The 21,918-nt window shown below is 44.9% G+C and overlaps 1 protein-coding gene across 3 annotated transcripts in view; it reads right to left on the bottom strand.

Annotated features, from left to right (window-relative positions):
- The window catches only part of FYCO1 (FYVE and coiled-coil domain autophagy adaptor 1), an 80,899-nt gene extending 77,701 nt beyond the window's left edge, over positions 1-3,198 (bottom strand). For 2 of the 3 annotated variants that reach the window (XM_021934484.2, XM_021934487.2), the window contains exon 1: positions 10-140. The gene's annotated coding sequence lies outside the window, so the exon portion shown is untranslated. Of the gene's footprint in view, positions 1-9; positions 141-3,035 lie in introns of those variants that run through there. The other variant, XM_021934486.2, reaches the window with a different exon arrangement.
- Between the last annotated feature and the right edge of the window lie 18,720 nt (positions 3,199-21,918).

Genomic DNA, 21,918 nt, shown 5'->3' with positions numbered 1-21,918 from the left:
GGCACTTACGCGCTCGTGGGTCCTCCGCCGGGCAGAACCGAAACTTTCTGGGGCCAAGCGGAAGAGGATGGGACCGCGGTGCCGACGGCCATGACACGCACACCCGGCGGCTGGCGGGGGCGGACTACAGCTCCCGGCGTGCTCCCTGGGGCTGAGGCCTACAACTCCCGTCGGACCCTCCCTGCTCAGACTACAACTCCCGGCGACCTGCAGCCGGGTTACTAACTGTCTTCACTGCCCAGCCTCCTGGAGCGCCTGTCCAACCCCTGGGACCTGTTGCTCCCGGGTTAACCCTTGCAATCCCGGAGGGCCACAAATCAAATGTCTGGCATCTTGACAAGGCTGTTCTTGTGTGGCTAAGGAGCACTCCAAATGTAGCTAGTTCGAGTTGAATTGTGCACGTGCTCTACGTGTGAAATACACCTAGGTACCAAAGAGTCCGAAGAATGTTAACTAGCTCATAAATTTTTAGTGATTGCGTGTTAAAATGATAATATTTTGATATATTGGGAAATAGAAAAACATGTATTGGTGGGCCGAATTTCTCATCTTTTAATCCAACTTACTTCTTAATATCAGGGTCTTACTTAAAATTAGTGCTCAAAAACTACGTGTTTATGAACTACCACCCCCAACTTTGGCCCCATCCTCAGCCCACCTTCTGTTTATAAGATGGATGTTGCAAAGCACTCTGGAACTGAACATGATAGAACAAAATGCATTCAATCAATGTCTGTTATGGGGACAGTAGTAAAGAGAAATGCTAAACGGGGACTTTGGCCTGTAACTGACTGCATTCCTTAGCTGTGGCTGGCTATCCTTTACTCTCTGCCCTAGTTCTCATCATTTAAGCCAGAAACACCTCTCTCCCTCGTAGGACCTAGCTCGTGGTATCCAGTCAGTAACTGTGGTGGCCCAACACCCTTCTAAACTGAGGAAGCAGGGTGTTGTCTGGGTAGAATGATACAGAAAGAAAATCAATTTCTTAGTTGAGTTTAGGCTATGACATCTCAGCCATCTAATTTTATAAATTAGATGTAGCTAAAACAATGAGAGGGATAGAGTTGTCAGTTGGGGGTGGGGTTGCGAGGAGGTACATGAATACAAGTGATTTTCACTCTTGTTAACAGAAAGGAAAACAGAAAGAAAAAGGGGAGAGTGAGAAGATGATAAAGAGAAACGTAATCAACGTAGTGGTCTAAGAGAAATCATTGCTCCAACCACTGTCTCAACAGCTTCATGCAATATTAAGGATGAGAGAGATTTTAATGTTGGTCATCTGGTCCAATATCCTTGTTTGAAACTGTCCCGGGGGAAAGGGGGAAAAAACCTCCCTCAAACCGTGTTTTTCCTCTACTCTTACACAACAACAACAATCATCAACACAGGAGAATATTTTGGTGACCAGATGTGTATGGGGTTTTCCCCACACACTGAGCAGCGGACCACACCTGGGTGTCCTCCAGTTCAATTCTGACACTATCTACCTGGAGTATCAGATCTCACAAGTGGAGGGCTCAGTCCCCAAGACTGCCTGCTCACCTTTAAACACCAGTTGTAAGTCTGGGCCTCCGGAACTTCTGAATGACTGACTTCAAGTTGGGTTCCCATGACACCCTCTTTGGGTTCAGCTAATTTGCTAGAATTGGAGGTTCATAGAACTCAGAGAAACACATTTACTGGTCTATTATAAAGGATACTGCAATGGATGCAGATAAAGAGACACGTAGGATGAAGTGTGGGGGAAGGGGCGTGGGGCTTCCGTGACTTCCCTGGGTGCACCACTCTTCAGTAACCTCCACGTGTTCAGCTATCCGGAAGCTCCCTGAATCCAGTCTTCTTGGGCTTTTATGGAAGCTTCGTGATGTCAGCATTGCTTCCCCCAGGGTAGAGGGCAGGACCCTCTCTTGGGAGGGTCTTAAGACCTACGATCAGAAAGTCGGGGGAAGATTAGAGTCCTGCCTTAGAGCAGGTGAAAGGAGGGCAGAAGGCCAGAGAGACTCGGTTTCCTGAAGCCTAACATACCTAACATAACAAAAGACTGTAACAAGAACTATGGGAGTTATGAGCCAGGAACTATGGATGAAAACCAATATAAATAGGTAGGTAGGTAGGTAGGTGGATAGATAGATAGATAGATATCATAATACCACAGAAACTTAGACCCAAAAGCAGTTTGAAAAGAAGAGGAAAACAAACCTAGTATGTATTGAGGACCTATATGCCAGTCCCTAGCCCCCGCCCCAAAAAAACAAAAACAACAACAGAAACCCATACAGCATTGTATTTAAAACTTGCAGCCACTCTGTGACATAATTAATATCCATTATCCTACTTTGAAGATGAGGAGATGAAGCTCAGAGAGGTTAAATGACTGTCCTTGTCCACCCACCTAATAAGTGGTGGAGAGTGGTGGAGGCTGGGGTAGAGCTGGAGGCTCCTGAGGGGTCTTCCGTCACCCAGCACACTGTCAGATACAGGGAAGGTTAACAAAATCACTACTGTTCAGGTAGTTTAACATGGATTTCCTTTATAGATAGAGCTGAGTATTTCAAACTATCATCTTTCAAACAAACATACAAACAAATGCGGCATATTCTTGTGTTCTGATGTGAATACATATTAAGAGATCAGATTCAAAATCACCAAATCCCTACATCCTCTCCTTACAGCCTTAACAAGCAGCAGAAGAGGAGACTATTCCTCACTGAAAGCTGACCATACCCACAGCCCTGATGAGGGATGAGGCTCTTGGAGTGATTGTTAAGGGCTTTGTATGTGCCAGGTGCCATGTTATGTGTATTCCACACCTGGTTTAATTTTATCTTTATATCAGTCTTATGATACATAATTATCCCCATTAAGCAGATAAGCAAACAGCCTTAGAGAAGTTAGCTAATTTGCCTAAAGCCCAAACCTTACAGTGGTAGAGACAAATTTTGAGCTCAGGTCTGTCCGATTAGAGTTTAAGCCTTTAACCACTGTGATGGCAGCCCCTTCCGTGGGGCAGCCATGTGCTCTGCCAAGGACCCTACCATTGTGGCCCCTGCTGGTCAGGCCAGAAGTGGATGCCAGCCATGCCAATGGCCTGGGGTGGCAGTTCAAAAGAGTCAGCCTCCTCTTGATAGTCACTGGTCAATTAATCTCTCTGCTGGAAGATTCAAGTGTAAGACCCACAGAAGGAATCAGAAGTTGATTGCAGAATCAACAGCTCTAAGCTGGTTGAGCTATCTTCCCCTACAGAACACAGATTTTCAGTAACGACTCATAGACAATGCAGAAGGATGTGGACCTCAGGGCTCCGGAATTTGTTTTGAATTCTGACATGTATGTTTTCCAGAATTTTTTCTTCATGACTCTACTATTGACTTTTCTCCTCAACCCTTCATCAACTGAAAACTTTTGAAATTTTAAAATAAGCTCTTGATAATACAGAGTTAGACTTTTTCCATTTTGAGTGATAGTAATAGAAAATAGCATTTCCCACAGAGTAAGGACACTATTCTTCCTGGTTCACCCAAGAGAGCCTGTTATCCCAGCATGAATATTCATAGCACTTCTGTTCACTCCCAGTGGTGTCCCATTTTCTCAATACATTATAGTTACTGTTCGGGAAAAACTCTCAAACTGGTTTTCCTCTGTTGTCACACCACAACAATCAACACAGAAGACTTCTGTATTTCCTGAGGATTCCTTTCCACCAGCAAGCAAGCAATCACTTCTGCAGCAGATACCAACTGGGTGTCCTCCAATTCAATTCTGTCACTGTCTACCTGAAGATGGTGTCAGATCCTGCCATTTTGGGACCCAGAACCCAAGAATCATGCTTCCCTCCTTAGATACCAGTCACAAGTCCAGCCCTCCAGAACTTCTCACTGACCAGCTTTGAGTTGGGGTTCCCAAGACTTCCTCTTTAGGTTTGATTGGTTTACTGAAGCACCTCACAGAACTCAGGGAAACACATTTACCGGTTTATTAAAAGGATATTACAAAGTATACAGATGAAGAGATGATACACAGGGCGAGGTATGGGGGAAGAGGCGCCAGAGCTTCCATGCTCTCCCTGGACATGCCACCTCCCAGGAACCTTCACGTGATATGGAAACTCTACGAACCCAGGCCACTTGGGTTTTTATGGAGGCTTCATTATATAAGCATGATTGATTAAGTCATTGGCCATTGGTGATCAACTTAACCTTCAGCTTCTCTCCCCTCTCAGGAGGTTGGTGGTGGAGCTAAGTCCCAACCCTCTAATCATGCCTCTGTCTGTGGTGACCAGCCCCACCCTGAAGCTGTCAGTCTGTTTGTGCAGGTAGCTAGACAGACATGAGCAGGGCAGGAGACCCCCTCACCCCTGCCAAGAAATGTCAGGCAACCATCAGGTGATTGTTAGGGAGGAAGACGAGGAATCTCACATACAAATTTTCCTCCATTTCTCAAATCACTTCCATGCCCTTGCCAATATGCATCCAGACCTTTAAGGTCATATTTGAAGGGAAAGAAGTCCATTCCATTGTGGCAGCTGGCTGAGCTGGTATAGACACAGGCTTCTCATCTACTTTAAGAAAAATGGGAAATGAGGTGATAAAAAAAGAGATACTTTGTTGCTAGAATGCGCTGAGAGAGTCACTATAAGTTCGTAGATACAAGGATATAGGCTGGCCCAAGGCCACAGGCTCAAGAGACAAAAGTACCCACAAGACAGAAATGAAGGCTGGTCCCAGGCTACAGGCACAGAATAGATTACCCTAGAGCAGAGATGAAGGCAAGGTTAGGGGTACCCATAAGATCAATTCATTCTGAAACTCCAAGGATGAATAAGGGGCCCCCTATTCACTCTGGTGTCTCCTCTCTTCTCAAATGGATAATCGTGATGAGGTGGGAGTGAGGTTAAGGGTACCAGGTAAGACCGGTTCACTCTGGAGCCCCAAGGATGAATGGGAGATACCCTGTTCAGGAAAGGATAATAGGGAAATAAGAGAGGACACTTTCTTTTTCCCTTTTTTTTCCTCCTCTATTTTCTCTTCACAGATGGATAATCATGTATTCATACCATGGGACATGCCCCTCGGATGCATCCTCAAGAAGTGAGAAAAGTTTGAACCCCAAATGCTAAAAAGGAAAAGGCTAATATTTTTCTGTAACACAGCCTGGGTTGAATAAAAGCTCCAGGACCAGTAATGTTGGCCAGAAAACAGAAGCATAAATTTTAATACAATCCATCAACTAGATTTGTTTTGCTATCAACAGGGAAAATGAACAGAAATCCTTTATGTACAGGCCTTTGTGACCCTAAGAAACAACCATGGCCTTTGTCAGGCTTGTAAAATGGATCCAGTGATGATAGCGGCCATTGTCAGGTAGCTCCCTCCAGTTGGTTTGGGAGGCCTCTTATTGGGTTTACCCAGGGCTCAAGCCCCAGAGAAACCAAGGGCAGAGGTTGGGTCAAACCCCACTGCCCCTTCTACCCTTTACATCCAAGTCTCCCAGCCCTGGAGCCTTCCTCTTTCTATCCAGGGCCACCCTCTGGACACCACCCCCTTAAGTTATGCCCCCTTCAAGAGGTTAGCAGCCCCAGTGGACCCACTAGAGTCCAGACTCCATTCACTATGCAAGACCTGAGCCAGATTAAGATGGAAGTAGGAAGTTTATGGAAGACCCTGAAAAATACATCAAAGAGTTCCATAAACTGGGCTAAATATTTGAACTCACCTGGAGGGCCCTCTTAGTCATACTATGGCAAACTCTGTCTAAGGGAGAATATGACTCCATTACAGAGGTGACCCAGCAATTTATAAGTGCAATGCACATGACTGACTCTGGTGGCAGCACTGTGGGGGCCACCACAGTTCCCTAGGTTGACCCTAATTAGGGTTACCATACCCAGGGGGGTATATGGGCAAGGAACCACATGTTTCTCTGTCTGGTAGAAGGAATGAAAGCTAGCGAAACAGAGCCTATGAACTATAATAAATTGGCCTTAATAGATCAAAGCTTTCTTGAAAACCCCTAGAGAGGCTACAAGAGGCCCTAATGACACATACTAACCTGGACCCAGACACACCAGAAAGACAACTGACCCTAAAGGACCATTTCCTAACTCAGGCAGCCCCAGATATTCAGAGGAAACTACAAAAGCTAGCATTGGTACCCAACACCCTGGGCCTGACATTTTCAATATAGCTTCCTCAATCTTCTACAACCAAAACCAGGAGAAAGAGGAAAGAGCTCAGGAAAAGGGAGGCAAAAGGAAAAGTGGCAGCTCCAACTCTTGGCTGCACTACAAGTCTGCCAGCCCCCTCCAGGTTGCCCTCAGATTACCCTCGCAGGTAACTGCCATCAGCACAGGAGGGCAGGCCACTGGCAGGCAAACTGCCCCAATAAGACTGATGGAAAAAAGCCCCGCATGGCTTGCCCCTACTGCCACAAGTTTGGCCACTGGAAACGGGACTGCCCTGAGGACCGAAGGGACTCTGGGACAGAATCCCAACCCCTGATGGCCTTGAGCTGAAGGAGCCCTACACAGCAGCCAGCTCCCAGACTGAACATCACTGTTGAAGGGACAGACCCAAGGGCTGCTTTGGTCATGGCAGGTAGGACTATAAGTTTTCTTTTGGACATGGGAGCAACCTGCTCAGTGCTTACCTCTTTTCCTGGGCAATTATCCTCCAAATCCTCCCTGGTGCTGGGGCTAAATGGGGTGCCTATAACCTGAAGATTTATTCCTCCTCTGTGGTACCTGTGGGGGAGACTGTCTTTTCTCATTCATTTTTAGTGATGCCAGAATGTCCTATGCCCCTTTTGGGTAGAGATAGTTTATTTAGACTAGGGGCTTAGTTAACCTTTCCTCCAAGGCAACACCTCCTTTTCCAAATGCAATCTTATGCCTCAAGGAAACCATACACAGGATGAACTGCTGACAGACCTTTCCATTAATCCAGAGGTCTGGGCCACAGGAATATATGGAAAGGCCATAATGGCAATGCCCGTAGTAATTCACCTCAAGGATCCTTCTTGCTATTCTTATAGAAGGCAGCTGGCCAAAGAGGGACTTTGGCTCCTAATTGAAAAATTTCTGTAACATGAATTATTAATAACTGATAACTTGCCCTGTAACACCTGCATCTTACCTGTTAAGAAGAGCAATGAGACCAGATGCAGTGGTTCACACCTATAATCCTAGCACTTTGGGAGGCTGAGCCAGGCAGATCACTTGAGGTCAGGAGTTTGAGACCAGCCTGGCCAATGTGGAAAAACCCCGTCTCTACTAAAAATACAAAAAAAAAAAAAGAAAAGAAAATAGCCAGGCATGGTGATGCATGCTTAAATCCCAGCTACTCGGGAGGCTGAGGCAGGAGAATCACTTGAACCTGGGAGGCAGAGGTTGCAGTGAGCCAAGATTGCACCATTGCACTCCAGCCTGGGCAATAAGAGCAAAACTCCGTCTCAAAAAAAGAGCAATGACAAATACAGGTTAGTCCAGGACCTGCAAATCATAAATGAGGCAGTAGTCCCAATGGCCCCCAACCCATATATATTAATAATTCTAGGAGAAGTACTTCCAGATCTCAGTTGTTTTCAGTCTTAGATCTCAAAGACACTTTCTTTTGTATCTCCCTAGACTCATCTTCCCAATTTTATTTGCATTTGAGTAGGAGAATGAGAAAGCAAGGCATCAACAGCCCACCTGGAGAGTGCTTCCACGAGGTTTCACAGATAGTTCCCACTTGTTTGGGGAAGCCTTGGCTAGAGATTTGCAGGACCTGACTCTTGAGGTGGGCACATGGCTCCTACAGCATATGGATGACCTGTTAATCTGCTCCCCTGCAAGACAGCTGGGAATCCAACATCTAGTCCAGACACTAAATTTACTGGCAGACAGAGGGTACAAGGTGTCCAAGGCTAAGACACAGCTTCTAAGACAAGAGACCCAATACTTGGGGATAATCCTGACCACTGGAGAACATAAGTTCTCCCCAGAACGGATACAGGCCATCCTTAAAATACCTATCCCAGCCACCCAAAAGCAGCATCAGGCCTTTCTAGGTATCACAGGATATTGCAGACTTTGGATACTGGGACATGGTGGGACTTACATCAGGCTCTAAAAGAAGGGACTGATAGGGACCCACTTCTTTGGGTAAAGGATCAGGAGCAAGACTTTATACAGCTAAAAACTGCCCTCTCACAAGCCCCAGACCTTGGGCGACTCACACTAACCAACCCATTTCAACTTTTTGTCACTGAAAGGCAAGGTGTAGCCCTAGGAGTTCTAATTCAAACCATTGAGCCTATCAAATGTCCGGTAGGTTGCTTTTTAAACAACCTAGACCCAGTAGTGCAAGTGTGGTCACACTTGTTGCAGTGGCCATCCTACTTGAGGAGGCCCTTAAAATCACCATGGGACTGTCAGTCTGGCTCCTGACATCCCAGCAAATAGGCTCCTTATTGAACATAAAAGTGTCATAATGGCACACTGATAACAGGCTGCTAAAGTACCAAGTCTTGTTAGAAAATCCACAGGTAACAGTTGAGTGGTATTCCCCCCTTAACCCAACCTCCTTACTGCCACTACAAGGAGACTATAACTCAACACATTTATGTTGTGAGATACTTAACCAAATTTATGCCAGCTGGGAAGACTCAAAGACTCAGCCCCTAGATAATCCGGACGAAATATGGTTTTCAGATGAAAGTAGTTTCGTCTGGAATGGAACTAGATATGCAGGATACACTATAGTGTCCCTTCACCCAGTTCTGGAGGCTAAAGCTCTGTTCCTGGGGAGCTCAGTGCAACTAGCCAAACTCATCGCACTAACCAGAGCCCTAAAACCAGGGAAAGAAAAAGAATAACTGTGTATACAGATTTTAAATATGCCTTTCTGGTGTCTCATGCCCACTTGGCTATCTGAATGGAGAGGGGGGTACCTAACAGCTTGGGATACTCCTATTAAGTATGGGCCTCAAATCTTAGAGCTCCTAGAGGTTGTTCATTTGCCCTGGGAAGTGGCAGTAGTGCACTGTAAAGGACACCAGAAGGGTTCTGATGAAACTGCATGAAGAAAATGGTTAGCTGACCAAAAAGCTAAAGAGGCAGCTGTCTCAAAAAATACCTTCTTGGGGGCCTTGCTCCCCTCTCCCACCAATGAACTGCCCCCTCTCCAGTACACTAAGGAAGAAATAGATTGGGTCACCCAGCGTGGGTATAAAGAAGAAATCAGTGGTTGGTACAGGTTGGGAGGGTTTCTCTACCTAAAGCCTCCCAAAGAAAGTCATCAAGAGTTTCCACAACTCCTGTCGCCTTGGAAAGGACAGACTAGGGCAAATTTGTAAATGGGTATTAAGCATGGAAGGGACTAAATAAAACTATTCAACAAATTTGTCAAGCCTGCACCTTGTACACCATAAATAATCCCCTGGCAGAGAAGCCCCCTCCATTAATAAGTGCAATCCCAAGGAGAGGCACATACGCCGGGGAGGACTGGCAGATGGACTTCACTCAGCTTCCCAAATGCTGCAGGAGCTGAGTTAAACTCAACTCCAGCCCATGGAGCCACCCTGCCCTGACAGCTAGCAAGAGGCCAAGACCCACAGAACAACCACCACTGCCCCTCTGGCAGCAGGAAGCAGTTACAGAAGACTGATCTTCGTCCATTTTCCCAAAGAATTGGGTCTTGCACTCTTGAGCGGGGAAATGTTAGAGTAGGTAGTTAGGCAGACATGAGCAGGGCACAAGGATCCCTCCTCCCCACCAGGAATGTCAGGCAACTATCCAATCATGGTCAGGCAGTTGTCAAACTGTCTCTCTAAAATAGTAATTAGTTGCAGCCGGCAACTAGACAGTCCCGCAATAGATAGAAAACACCTGAAGCTGGTGATCAGCGGCTTCCCAGTAAGATCTCAGGAATTGGGGCAAACGGGCTCAAGCATGCACACTAAGCGGCAAAATGGTGGAGTTTAACTGGTATATGACCTTCACCTGGGAACACTCAGCTGGTAAGGGAAAAATGTCTCAAGTGAGCCCATGTACAACTTCCTAACACACTGCGCATGCGGCCCCTCCCAAGTGCTGGCAGACCAGTGCACGGAGGACAGGCTGCCCCGAAGGAAAAATCAAAGGAAGAGAGATGCAAAACCCCAGACGCGTGCCAACGTATAAAACCCCAAGTCAAGGGCCGGATGGGGCACTTGGATCTCTCAGGTCACCCACTTGGCCCTCTTCCAAGTGTATTTTACTTCCTTTCACTCCTGCTCTAAAACTTGCCTATGTTTCACCCTCTGCCTTATGCCCCTCAGTTGAATTCTTTCCTTTGAGGAGGCCAGAATCCAGTAGCTGCAGACCCATACAGTTTTGGTGCTACTAACAAGTCAACATTAGCATACAAAAAACATAGCACTTGGAAAATTCCAAGAATTTTAGGAGTTGTATGCCAGGAAATGGGGATGCAGACCAAATATCTATTGCGTAATGTCACAGTCACTCTCTCTGTAAGTCAAGTAGTTCCCTGGGATAGTAAAGACTGTTTCATGAACAGTATTAGACCCTGTGGTCAAATAAGTTTTGAAAACGGGAATGAAGACAAAAAACGAAGTCCTATACCACAGGACTCTGGGGAACCTCCAAATGTTTAAAAATGAGCCCCTGGTTGCAACCTTTTCCAGGAAGTCCAGGAAGCAATTGCAGCTGGAGATTTGCCATTTCACAGTTGTGAGGCAGTTACAAGATAGTAAGGGATGGGGACTTCAATTCACCTTTGGGCAAAATGTTTCTTTATCTTGGAAAAAAAGCACTGAAATGGGCCTCTTTGTGCCCATTCTCTGTTTCATACTTAAAAACAGAGTTTGGTAATAGAAACTGTTTGGTAATAGAAAAGTTGTGTTTGGTTAAATCACAGCTGTTTATCATTCAATAAATATTTATGGAGCACTCCAGGTATTATTCTAGATCAGGGGTTGACAAAATTTATATTAAAGAGCCAGAGGTAAATATTTTAAACTTTGTGGCTCATATGGTCTCAGTTGCAACTGCTTACATCTGTCATTATGGTGCAAAAGCAGCCATAGACAATACATAGGTAATGGACATGGCCATGTTTCAACATAACTTTATTGACAAAAACCAGCAGCAGGTCAGATATGGCTATTTGCTGACTCCTGGCTTAGATGCCTGGGCTACAGCAGTGGACTGAATGGACAAAAATCTTTGTTCTCATGGAGCTTATATTCTAGAGGAGGGAGATAATAAGCATGATAAAGAGATAATTTAAATGTTAAGTTAGAAGGTGACAGATACTATGGGGGAAAAAGAAACCATAGAAAAGGAATTGCAAGGCTAGGATTGGGGGTTGGGTGGGAAGAAAAAGTCTCTCTTAGAATGTGACATTTTGGCTGAGTATGGTGGCTCACACCTGTAATCCTAGCATTTTGGGAGGCCTCAGTTGGAGGATCATTTGAGTTCAGGGGTTCAAGACCAGCCTAGGAAACATAGCAAGACCCTGTCTTAGTTTTTTTTTTTAATGTTCAAAAACTAAAAAAAAAAAAGAGAGAGAGAGAAGGTGACATTTTAGCAAACTTGAAGGAGGTGAGTATGGCAATTTTAAAACATGTTCACAAGCATGTCTTTGACATTACTCTCACCCAGAGGTAGTGGTAGTGAGTGGGAGGATTCTATGTCTTCTCCCCTTGAGTCTTGGCTGACCTTTGTGAATTGCTTGTAACCTAAAGAATGCAGCAAAAGTGATGCTATGGAACTTCTGAGGCTGGGTGGGAATAGACAGTGCAGTCTCCACCTGGTTCCCTTGGGATTGTTCTCTGTGGGAGCCAGATGCCATGTAAGAAATCTGATTCACTGAGAAATCCCTGCTGGACAGTCCACATCTATAGCCCAGTGGAGCTCCCAGCTGACACCAGTGTCATCTGCCAGCTGTGTGATTGCACCATCTTGAACGTCCTACCCAGTCAAGCCATGAGATGATGGCAGCTTCAGCCGACATCTGACTGCAACTGTGTGAGTGATCCTAGGTGGGAAGTGCCCTGCTGAGCTCTTCCTGTATTCCTGACCCACAAAATCCATGAGCAATACACAAATACAATGATAGATAATTTGTTAGGCAGAAATGGTATCTGAAATAGAAATCTGCTACAAAAAGCAGACTGGGAAGAGTGAACTGTGTCAGATTGTATTTTCCAAAGATGGTCACAGTATGGTTTCCCATCCCATGTGTTTTTCCACAATGTGACCTTGCCACTCCCCCATCAAGAGGCAGAGTCTAATTCCCCTCACCTTGATTCTGAGTCGCTGGCAACTGCTTCCACCAATATGGAATGCAGAAGGGACGCTGTGTGTTTTCCAAAGCTGAGTCACGAAAAATGATGTAGTTGGAGCTTTGAACTTTCGCATAAGAAGTCTAACTACCCTGAGGCAGTCATGCCACGAGGAAGGCCACATAGTGAGGTGGATACGGAGCAAGCCTTGGGGATAACTGGAGAAATAATTTTAGGCAGAAAGAACAACCAGCGCAAAGGCTCTGAGTCAAGACCTGGGCCTAGTGTGTTTGAGGAGCCACAAGGAGGCCAGTGTGGCCAGAGGAGAATAGACTGTAGGGGCAAGGGAAGAAGCAGGGAGCCAGCTGTGAGAGTGCAGGTGAGTCAGTGTGGTCGGTCACAGAAGAGATGGGGGTGAGAAGTGGTTGGATTAAAAGGCAGAACTGAGAAGACTTGATCATAATATGAACTGGTCATAAACATTGAGAGAAACAAAGGAACCAAAGATGATTCCTAGCTTTCTGGCCAGTGGAAGAATTGAATTAGCAAAATCAGAAATGGTGAAGACTGTAGAAGCAGATGTGGGGTTGTATGTAGCGGGCAGGTCAAGAGCTAGGTTTTAGACATAGATTTCAGATGCTGATTAGACATCCAAGTGGAGGTGTCCGGCAGGCAGAAGTTATCACCAGAAAAGGGGTCTTGTCCCAGACCCCAAGAGTGGGTTCTTGGATCTTACACAGGAAACAATTCAGGGCGAGTCACAGAGTGTACTGAAGTTAAGTTTATTAGAGGCTACTCAATTACAGAGTAGGGCGTCCTCAGAAAGCAAGAGGAGGAATGCACTACCTTAAATGTAGTGCTGGCTTATATAAGTTATTAAGAATAGTGTACTGTATCACGAAGGCCTGTGATCAGCTTGTGACAGTCTATTAGTATTGTTACTTTCCTGTTACTATTATCTTTAAAGCAAAACCTGTTCTTAAACTAAAAATGCTTTTTGTTCTTAAAGCATTGGGACGTTTCCATAAGTTCTGGGTCTTTATTTAGTTAACACTATTAACTAATTCCCTCAACCACAAACATCTTGAGACCAAGAGTGCCCAGCTCCCTGGAAATGTAACTCAGCAGGTTTGGCTTTATCCTGGCTTTATTAAAGATGGAATCACTTGGACGCCTCGGACCAAGCTGCATGAGTCCACATGCAGGGGAGAAGTTTGAGCTGCTGCAGATATAAATGTGGGTGTCATCAACATACAGTTGGTTTAAAGCAATGACTTTCAGTTTGATCTCAGATCCCTTTAAAAAGTTGTTTTTATTGGCCCGGCGTGGTGGCTCACACCTGTAATCCCAGCAATTTGGGAGGCTGAGGTGGGCGGATCATGAGGTCAGGAGATGGAGACCATCCTGGCTAACACGGTGAAACCCTGTCTCTACTAAAAATGCAAAAAATTAGCCAGGAGTGGAGGTGGGTGCCTGTAGTCCCAGCTACTCGGGAGGCTGAGGCAGGAGAATAGTGTGAGCCCAGGAGGCAGAGCTTGCAGTTAGCCAAGATCGTGCCACTGCACTCCAGACTGGGCAACAGAGCGAGACTCTGTCTCAAAGAAAAAAAAAATTGTTTTTATCATAGTAAAAACATCTAACATTAAATTTATTATCTAATAAAATAAATGTATCATCTTAATCATTTTTAAGTGTACAGTTCAGTAATGTTGAGTATATTCACATTATGGTACAACAGATCTCTAGAACGTTTTCATCTTGCAACACTGAAACTCAATACTCATTAGACACTGCCTCCCCTCCCCCAAGCCCTGGGTAACCACCTTACTACTTTCTGTTTCTATAATTTTAACTACTTTATCATGAAGGAAATGAAAATACTTTGAAATCATCTTTGCAAAAATTATAACAGTGAGAAAATTATGACAGTGAAAGAGATCTAACCTAACTGATCCATCTTGCTTCTAACCTTCAAAGCTGCCCTTGTTCATTCCTGGGCATAGGTCAAGCTAACTTTGGAAGGAATTTAGTTTATAGTTTAACTTTGAAACAAAGATAGTAATAGCTCCTCCCCAGAACAAATCCCCTCTTTGCCTGGGGGTCAGACTGCTTTTGTAAAACTCACAAATTAGCCACAAGATTAGCAATTATAACTCAGGGATCAGGAGGCCAAAGGCCACAAGATCACTAACCTCCGATTGCTAATGTGGATAACATTACTATTGTAAAACCTAAGATTAGTGTTTGAGGTATTTTTCAGACCCTGCATTCAAGTGGATCAGGGTGCCACCTGGAACAGTAAACTGACCCATTGTGTCTTCTGGCCCCTATCCAGAAACTGACTCAGTGCAAGAGGAAAGTTTTGACTCCCTGTGATTTTATCCCTTACCCAACCAATCAGTATTTTCCCTTCCTAGCTTTCCTGCCCACCAAACTATTTTTAAAAACCCTAGCCTCAGCTGAGTGCAGCGGCTCATGCCTCTAATCCCAGCACTTTGGGAGGCAGAGGCAGGCGGATCATGAGGTCAGGAGTTCAAGACCAGCCTGACCAATATGGTGAAACCCCGTCTCTACTAAAAATACAAAAAGTAGCTGGGTGTGGTGGCACGTGCCTGTAGTCCCAGCTACTCGGGAGGCTGAGCAGAAGAATCACTTGAACCTGGGAGGTGGAGGTTGCAGTGAGCCGAGATTGCGCCACTGCACTCCGGCCTAGGTGACAGAGTGAGACTCTGTCTCAAGAAAACAAAAAACAAAAACCCTAGCCTCTAAATTTGCAGAAAGGTTGATTTGAGTAATAACAAAACTCTTGTCTCCTGTTTAGCTGGCTCTATATGGATTAAACTCTTTCTCTACTGCAATTTCTTTATCTTGATAAATTTGCTCTATCTTGGCAGTGGGCAAGAATAACACATTGGGCAGTTACAATTTTACTCCAAAAATATATTTCTTTGACGTATTTTGAAACGGCTGCCACTTGGCCATCCTGAGAGAAGTGGCTTTGCAAAGCTGTCTTAAGGGGGGAAAATTTGCATCTGTAGAGACTCTTCATTAATGCATCCATGCCCCTTCCCCTTTCTATGCCTTTCCCCAGACCCAGGAGAGATTGAGAGTCTGACACCTTTAACAATCTGAAAAGAAACATTTATTATCTGATATGGTTTGGCTGTGTCCCCACCCAAATCTCATCTTGAATTGTAGTTCCCATAATCCCCCTGTGTCGTAGGAAGGACCCAGTGGGAGGAAATTGAATCATGGGGGCAGTTACCCCCATGCTGTTCTCATGATAGTGAGTGAGTTCTCATGACATCTGATGGGTTGTTTTTTTTTTTTTTTTTTTTTTTTGAGATAGAGTCTCACTGTGTTGCCCAGGTTGGAGTGCAGTGGCACCATCTCCGCTCATGGCAAGCTCCGCCTCCCAGGTTCACACCATTCTCCTGCCTCAGCCTCCCAAGTAACTGGGACTACAGGTGCCCACCACCACACCTGGCTAATTTTTCGTATTTTTAGTAGAGGTGGGGTTTCACCGTGTTAGCCAGGATGGTCTCAATCTCCTGGCCTCATGATCCACCCACCTCAGCCTCCCAAAGTGCTGGGATTACAGGCGTGAGCCACCACGCCCTACCAAGATATGATGGTTTTATAAGTGTCTGGCATTTCCCCTACTGGCACTCATTCTCTCTCCTGTTACCCTGTGAAGAGGTGCCTTCTGCCATGATTGTAAGTTTCTTGAGGCCTCCCCAGCTATGTTGAACTGTGAGCCAATTAAAACTCTTTTCTTTATAGATTACCCAGTCTTGGGTATTTCTCCATAGCAGTGTGACAATGGACTAATACAGTAAATTGATACCAAAGCAATGGGATGCTGCTATAAGGATACCTGAAACTGTGGATGTGACTTTGGAAACTAGGTAACAGGCAGGGTTTGGGACAGTTTGGAGGGCTCAGAAGAAGACAGGAAGATGTGGGAAAGTTTGGAACTTCCTAGACACTTGTCAAATGGCTTTGACCAAAATGCTGATAGTGATACAGACAGTGAGGTCCAGGCTGAGGCAGTCTCAGATGGAGATGAGGAAGTTGTTGGGAACTGGAATAAAGGTGACACTTCCTATGATTTAGCAAAGAGACTGGTGGCATTTTGCCCCTGCCCTAGAGGTCTGTGGAACTTTGAGCTTGAGAGTTATGATTTAGGGCATCTGGTAAAAGAAATTTCTAAGCAGCAAAGCATTCAAGAGGTGACTTGGATTCTCTTAAAAGCATTCAGTTTTATGCATTCACAAATATATGGTTTAGAATTGGAACTTATGTTTAAAAGGGAAGCAAAGCATAAAAGTTTGGAAAATTTGTAGCCTGATGATGTGATAGAATAGCAAACCTATTTTCTGAGGAGAAATTCAGGCCTGCTGCAGAAATTTGCATAAGTAATGAGGAGCCAAATTTTAATTGCCAAGACAATGGAGAAAATGTCTCCAGGGCATGTCAGAGGTCTTCATGGTACCCCTTCCCATCACAGATCTGGAGGCCTAGGAGAAAAAAATGGTTCAGTGGGCTGGGCCCAGGGCCCTGCTGCTTTGAGCAGTCTTGGAACTTGGTGCCCTGCATCCCAGCCATGGCTAAAAGGGGCCAATATACAGCTCAGGCCATTGCTTCAGAGGGCGCAAGCCCCAAACCTTCAAAGTTTACTTGTGGTGTTGGGCCTGTGGGTGCACAGAAGTCAAGGATTGAGTTTTGGGACCCTCTGCCTAGATTTCAGAGGATGTATGGAAAAACGCTTATGTTCAGGCAGAAGTCTGCTGCACAGGCAGAACCCTCATTGAGAACCTCTGCTAAGGCAGCATGGAAGAGAAATGTAGGGTTGGAGCCCCCACATAGCATCACCACTGGGGAACTGACTAGTGGAGCTGTGAGAAGAGGGTCACCACCCTCCAGAACCCAGAATGGTAGACTCACCGACAGCTTGCATTGTGCACCCGGAAAAGCTGCAGGCACTCAATGCCAGCCAGTGAAAGCAGCTGGGAGAGGGGCTGTACCCTGCAAAACTACAGGGGTGGAGCTGCCCAAGGCCATGGGAGCCCACTTGTTGCATCAGCATGACCTGGATATAAGACATTTAGTCAAAGGAGATCCTTTTGGAACTTTAAGGTTTAATGACTGCCTTATTGGATTTTGGACTTGCATGGGGCCTATAGCCCCTTTGTTTGGGCCAATTTCTCCCATTTAAAATGAGTGCATTTACCCAATGCCTGTATCCCCATTGTATCTAAGACATTAACTAACTTGCTTTCGATTTTACAGGTTCATGGGCAGAAAGCACTTGTCTTGTCTCAGATGAGACTTTGGACTTGAACTTTTGGGTTAATGCTGGAATGAACTAAGACTTTGGGGTAATGTTGGAAAGGCATAATTGTGTTTTGAAATGTGAGGACATGAAATTTGGGAGGTGCCAGGATGGAATGCTGTGGTTTGGTTGTGTCCCTACCCAAATCTCATCTTGAATTGTAGTTCCCATAATCTCCATGTGTCATGGGAAGGACCTGGTGGGAGGTAATTGAATCATGGGGGCAGTTTCTCCCATCCTGTTCTTCTGATAGTGAGTGAGTTCTCATGAGATCTGATGGTTTTATAAGCATCTGTCATTTTCCCTGCTGGCACTCATTCTCTATCCTGCTGCCCTGTGAAGAGATGCCTTCCACTATGTTGTAAATTTCCTGAGGCTTCCCCCACCATGCTGAACTGTGAGTCAATTAATCTTCTTTTCTTTATAAATCACACAGTGTTGGATATTTTTTCATAGCAGAGTGAGAACAGACTAATATACTGTCTATTCTTTCTGAGGGAGGCTTCACTTACATAACAAGGCCACCTTTGCTAGCCAAGCCTCTTCTTTCCCTCCAATAGCCTGTTTTACCAGAACCTAAGCTCTCATTTTTCTGTAACCTCAAAAATAGTATAAAAGTTTCTGTAACTCACTGGGAAGTTGGATCTTCATTCTTAAGGCTCTTGTGTATGTGTGTTAAATAAATCTGTATGCCTTTTCTCTTATTAATCAATGTGCCTCATGTCAGTGATTTCTAGTGAACCTTTAAGGAGCTAGAAGCCTATTGTCTCCACAATATGTTTTATATTGTAATCAGTAAAAGGGTTTGGCTGCCCACCACTTGCAGAAATAAGTTGAAATAGTAACAAGTTGTGATAAAAAAAAAAAAAAGAGAGAGAGAGAACAAGATTTTTATGTGCTAGCAAGGGGAAGAGCAGAAAGCAATTTCACTCTTCAGTTTGTGGAGGGAATGCAGGAGTTTTTAAAGAAAGGGCTTAGAATGCACAAGAGGCATGTTGGGGGTGGGTACTAGGAGGTGTTAAGTGGTGCAACTTACTCCAGTGGATCATCTCGAATTATTATTCCATTTGGCGAAGGAGCTGGTACCATTGTGGATCCTACCAGGTTATAAATGAACTGCAGTTAATCCTGTAGTCATTTTTTAGCTGTGAGTGGGTGCCTTAAAGCAACCTTTTGTTGGAGAGATAATTCAGGAGATGTTTGATCCCTATCAGGATCTGACCCCTGAAGGTTCTAAGGAAATATATGACCAGATAAGTGAGTACAGTGTGAGTATGGTGTTAAGCAACACGCATCTAGGTAAATAAATGTGCACAAGGCATGGGAGCACAGTATGGGGGAAAAAAAAAGGAATTAGAGAGTCACAGCACATCCCAAGGCTGCATTTCAAGAAGAAGGGAAACACATATGCAGTTTGTCTCAAAATTGTATCTTGAGTTTGGTGGGGAAGAAGGAAAGGAGAAAAGAAAAAACAGTTTTAAAACAGTTTGAGGCTAAGCTGCTAAGCTGCTTTGTTACAATATGAGTAGATTCACATAGTATTTGACCTTTTGTGACTATGACTTATTTTTCTTAGTATAATGCCTGATGTCCTTGAGGTTCATTCAGATGTAGCATGTGACAGGATTTTCTTCTTTTTCAAGGCTGCAAATATTCCCTCATGTGCACATGCCACATTTTCTTCATACATCCATTGACAGACATCTGGGTTGCCTGCACCTCTGGGCTATTGTGAATAATGCTGAGGTAAACAGGTACAAATACCTTCTTGAAATACTGCTTTGATTATTTTTGGTTATATATTCAGGAGTGGGATTGCTGGATCATATGTATAAACCAGAAACACAATTCTAAGCCCCCAAGCATAGGGGCCATGTAATCCTGTAATTCTAGTTTTTTGGGAGCCTGAGGCCAGTGAGTTACCTGAGCCTAATAGTTCAAGACCAGCCGGGGCAACATGGTGAAACCCCATCTCTACCAAAACAACAACAACAACAACAACAACCCCACAAATAATTAGCCAGAGACCCTGTCTCCGTTAAAAAAAAAAAAAAGGTTCCTGGCAATGAGTCTGGAGTCTAGGCCTTAGACACTACCAGATGCCTTCTCTGTGAGATTCTTTACTTTGGTTAATCCCATGCTTCAGTAAAATTTGAGAATTAAGAGGTCGGGGACAGGTGCTGTGGTTCACGCCTATAATCCCAGCACTTTGGGAGGCCGAGGTGGGCGGATGACTTGAGGTCAGGAGTTTGAGACCAGCCTGGCCAACGTGGTGAAACCCCATCTCTACTAAAAATACAAAAATTAGCCAGATGTGGTGGCTAGTGCCTGTAATCCTAGCTACTTGGGAGGCTGAGGCACGATAATCACTTGAACCTGGGAGGTGGAGATTGCAGTGAGCTGAGATCGTGCCACTGCACTTCAGCCTGGGCAACAGAGTAAGACTTTGTCTCAAAAAAAAAAAAAAAAGAGGTTGGGCTTGGGATAGAGTGGCAACGAAAAGGATGAATCCCTCTTCCTTCATCCTTGTCCCAGTTCCTCCAAGCCAGACTGGTGGAAGGAGGCAATGGCCTGAGGGAGGCAGCATAAGCTGGAGTTGCAGGAGGAGACTGGAGAAAACTCATTGCAGTGGCCTGGCAGAGGGACAGTGGAGAGGTGACTTCATGAGAGGACTGGGTGGAAGAGCTCAGCAGCCATGGTCCTCAGTTCACACTGACAGCATCTCTGTGAGGCTGAGTCAAGCAGAGTAGCAGGTGGGGCTTGGCATCACCACTCTTGGGTCACCCCTCCTCATGAAGTAGCCTCAGGCAGCGCTGGAAATCTCCACAATGGAGAAAAGGCAGATGTCATTTCTACAACTGAATCGCCCCAGGAACCTCTGGTCATGAACCATGTTAAGGATTAGTGTTCCAGGAAACACGCTGGCACATGCAGATGAAAACCAGAGGAGATAGAAAGGACCAGTGTCAGTATGTTGGTTCACTGGTTCTCACTGGGGTCATCAGAATCACTTGGGAAGGAACTTAAAAATATAGTTGCCTGGGCCCATCCAGACTTAACAAAAAATACATGTCCTGGAGCCTTACCCTCTGCAGCATTCTGATTTAGTAGGTCTAGACAGGTTCAGGGCATCTGTAGTTTTAAGTACCTTTTCAGGCGATACTGTCATGCACTCTCGGTAGAAACCCTCTGATCTAATTCCTTGTATTACACATGAAGAAGCCAAGGTCTAGAAATGTCAATAGGGTTATGAAAGGAGGCAAGGTGCTAGTTGAAAGCTTAGGTTTGAGTCCTGACTATGTGACTGGATAATTTGTTTAATCCCTCCATGCTTCACCATCCTCATCTAGAAGAAGGGGCAATAACAGCAATTCCAAATGGTTTTGTGAGCATTAAATGAGCTAAGGCAATCCAAGCCCTCTACCATGGTGCCTGATGTAAAGCTTCTGCTAAACAGTTGCTGGCTACATTGTCATATCATCATCAGCAGCAGCATTGTCATCATTATCGCCACCACCACCACTGTCATCGTTATTGTCACTATCACCACCCCCCCCATCATCATCATTTTCATCATTACTATTTCCAAAAGTGCCCCCCAGTCAGCTAGTGGCAGAGCTGGGACTACAATTTTGGTCTTCAGACTCCAAATTCAGTGACCTTTCCACTACTGAAGCTTCTAAATTCTCAACACAAACAAGTATTTCCTTGGCCAAGACTGTGTAACAAAGTCTTTTTTTTTCTGAGTGGAAAAATAAATTTCTCTTATTTTCTTATTTATTTCCTTTTTTTTTTTTTTTGGCTGTGGGGGTGGGAATGGAGTCTTGCTCTGTTACCCAGGCTGGAGTGCAGTGGTGTGACTTAGCTCACTGCACCTCCGCTTCCCAGGTTCAAGTGATTCTCCTGCCTCAGCCTCCCGAGTAGCTGGGATTACAGGTGCCTGCCACCACACCTAGCTAATTTTTGTATTTTTAGTAGAGATGGGGTTTCACCATGTTGGCCAGGCTGGTCTTGAACTCTTGACCTCGTGATCTACCTGCCTCAGCTTCCCAAAGTGCTGGGATTACAGGTGTAAGCCACTGCACCCAGCCCAAGTTCTTTTATTTTCAAACTGGCTCCTGACACTCAGAATAAAGGAAATTAACTCCATCTAAGACATGAGAAGAAATTGAAAAAGGCTCTTTGGAAAAACTCAGCTTTGCTACCAAGAGATAACTTTTGGTAAGTAAATGGCTGCTAAGAAGGAAATTCTCAATAGTACTATTGTAGAAAATTGAGCCCACCATTTTCCAAGTGCTTTACTGTCTCTTGAGTAGCTC

Source organism: Papio anubis, chromosome 2 (genome assembly GCF_008728515.1).
Source record: "Papio anubis isolate 15944 chromosome 2, Panubis1.0, whole genome shotgun sequence".
NCBI lineage: Eukaryota > Metazoa > Chordata > Mammalia > Primates > Cercopithecidae > Papio > Papio anubis.
Note: the sequence above shows the minus strand (reverse complement) of the source record. Positions and strands in the feature narration are given on the sequence as shown.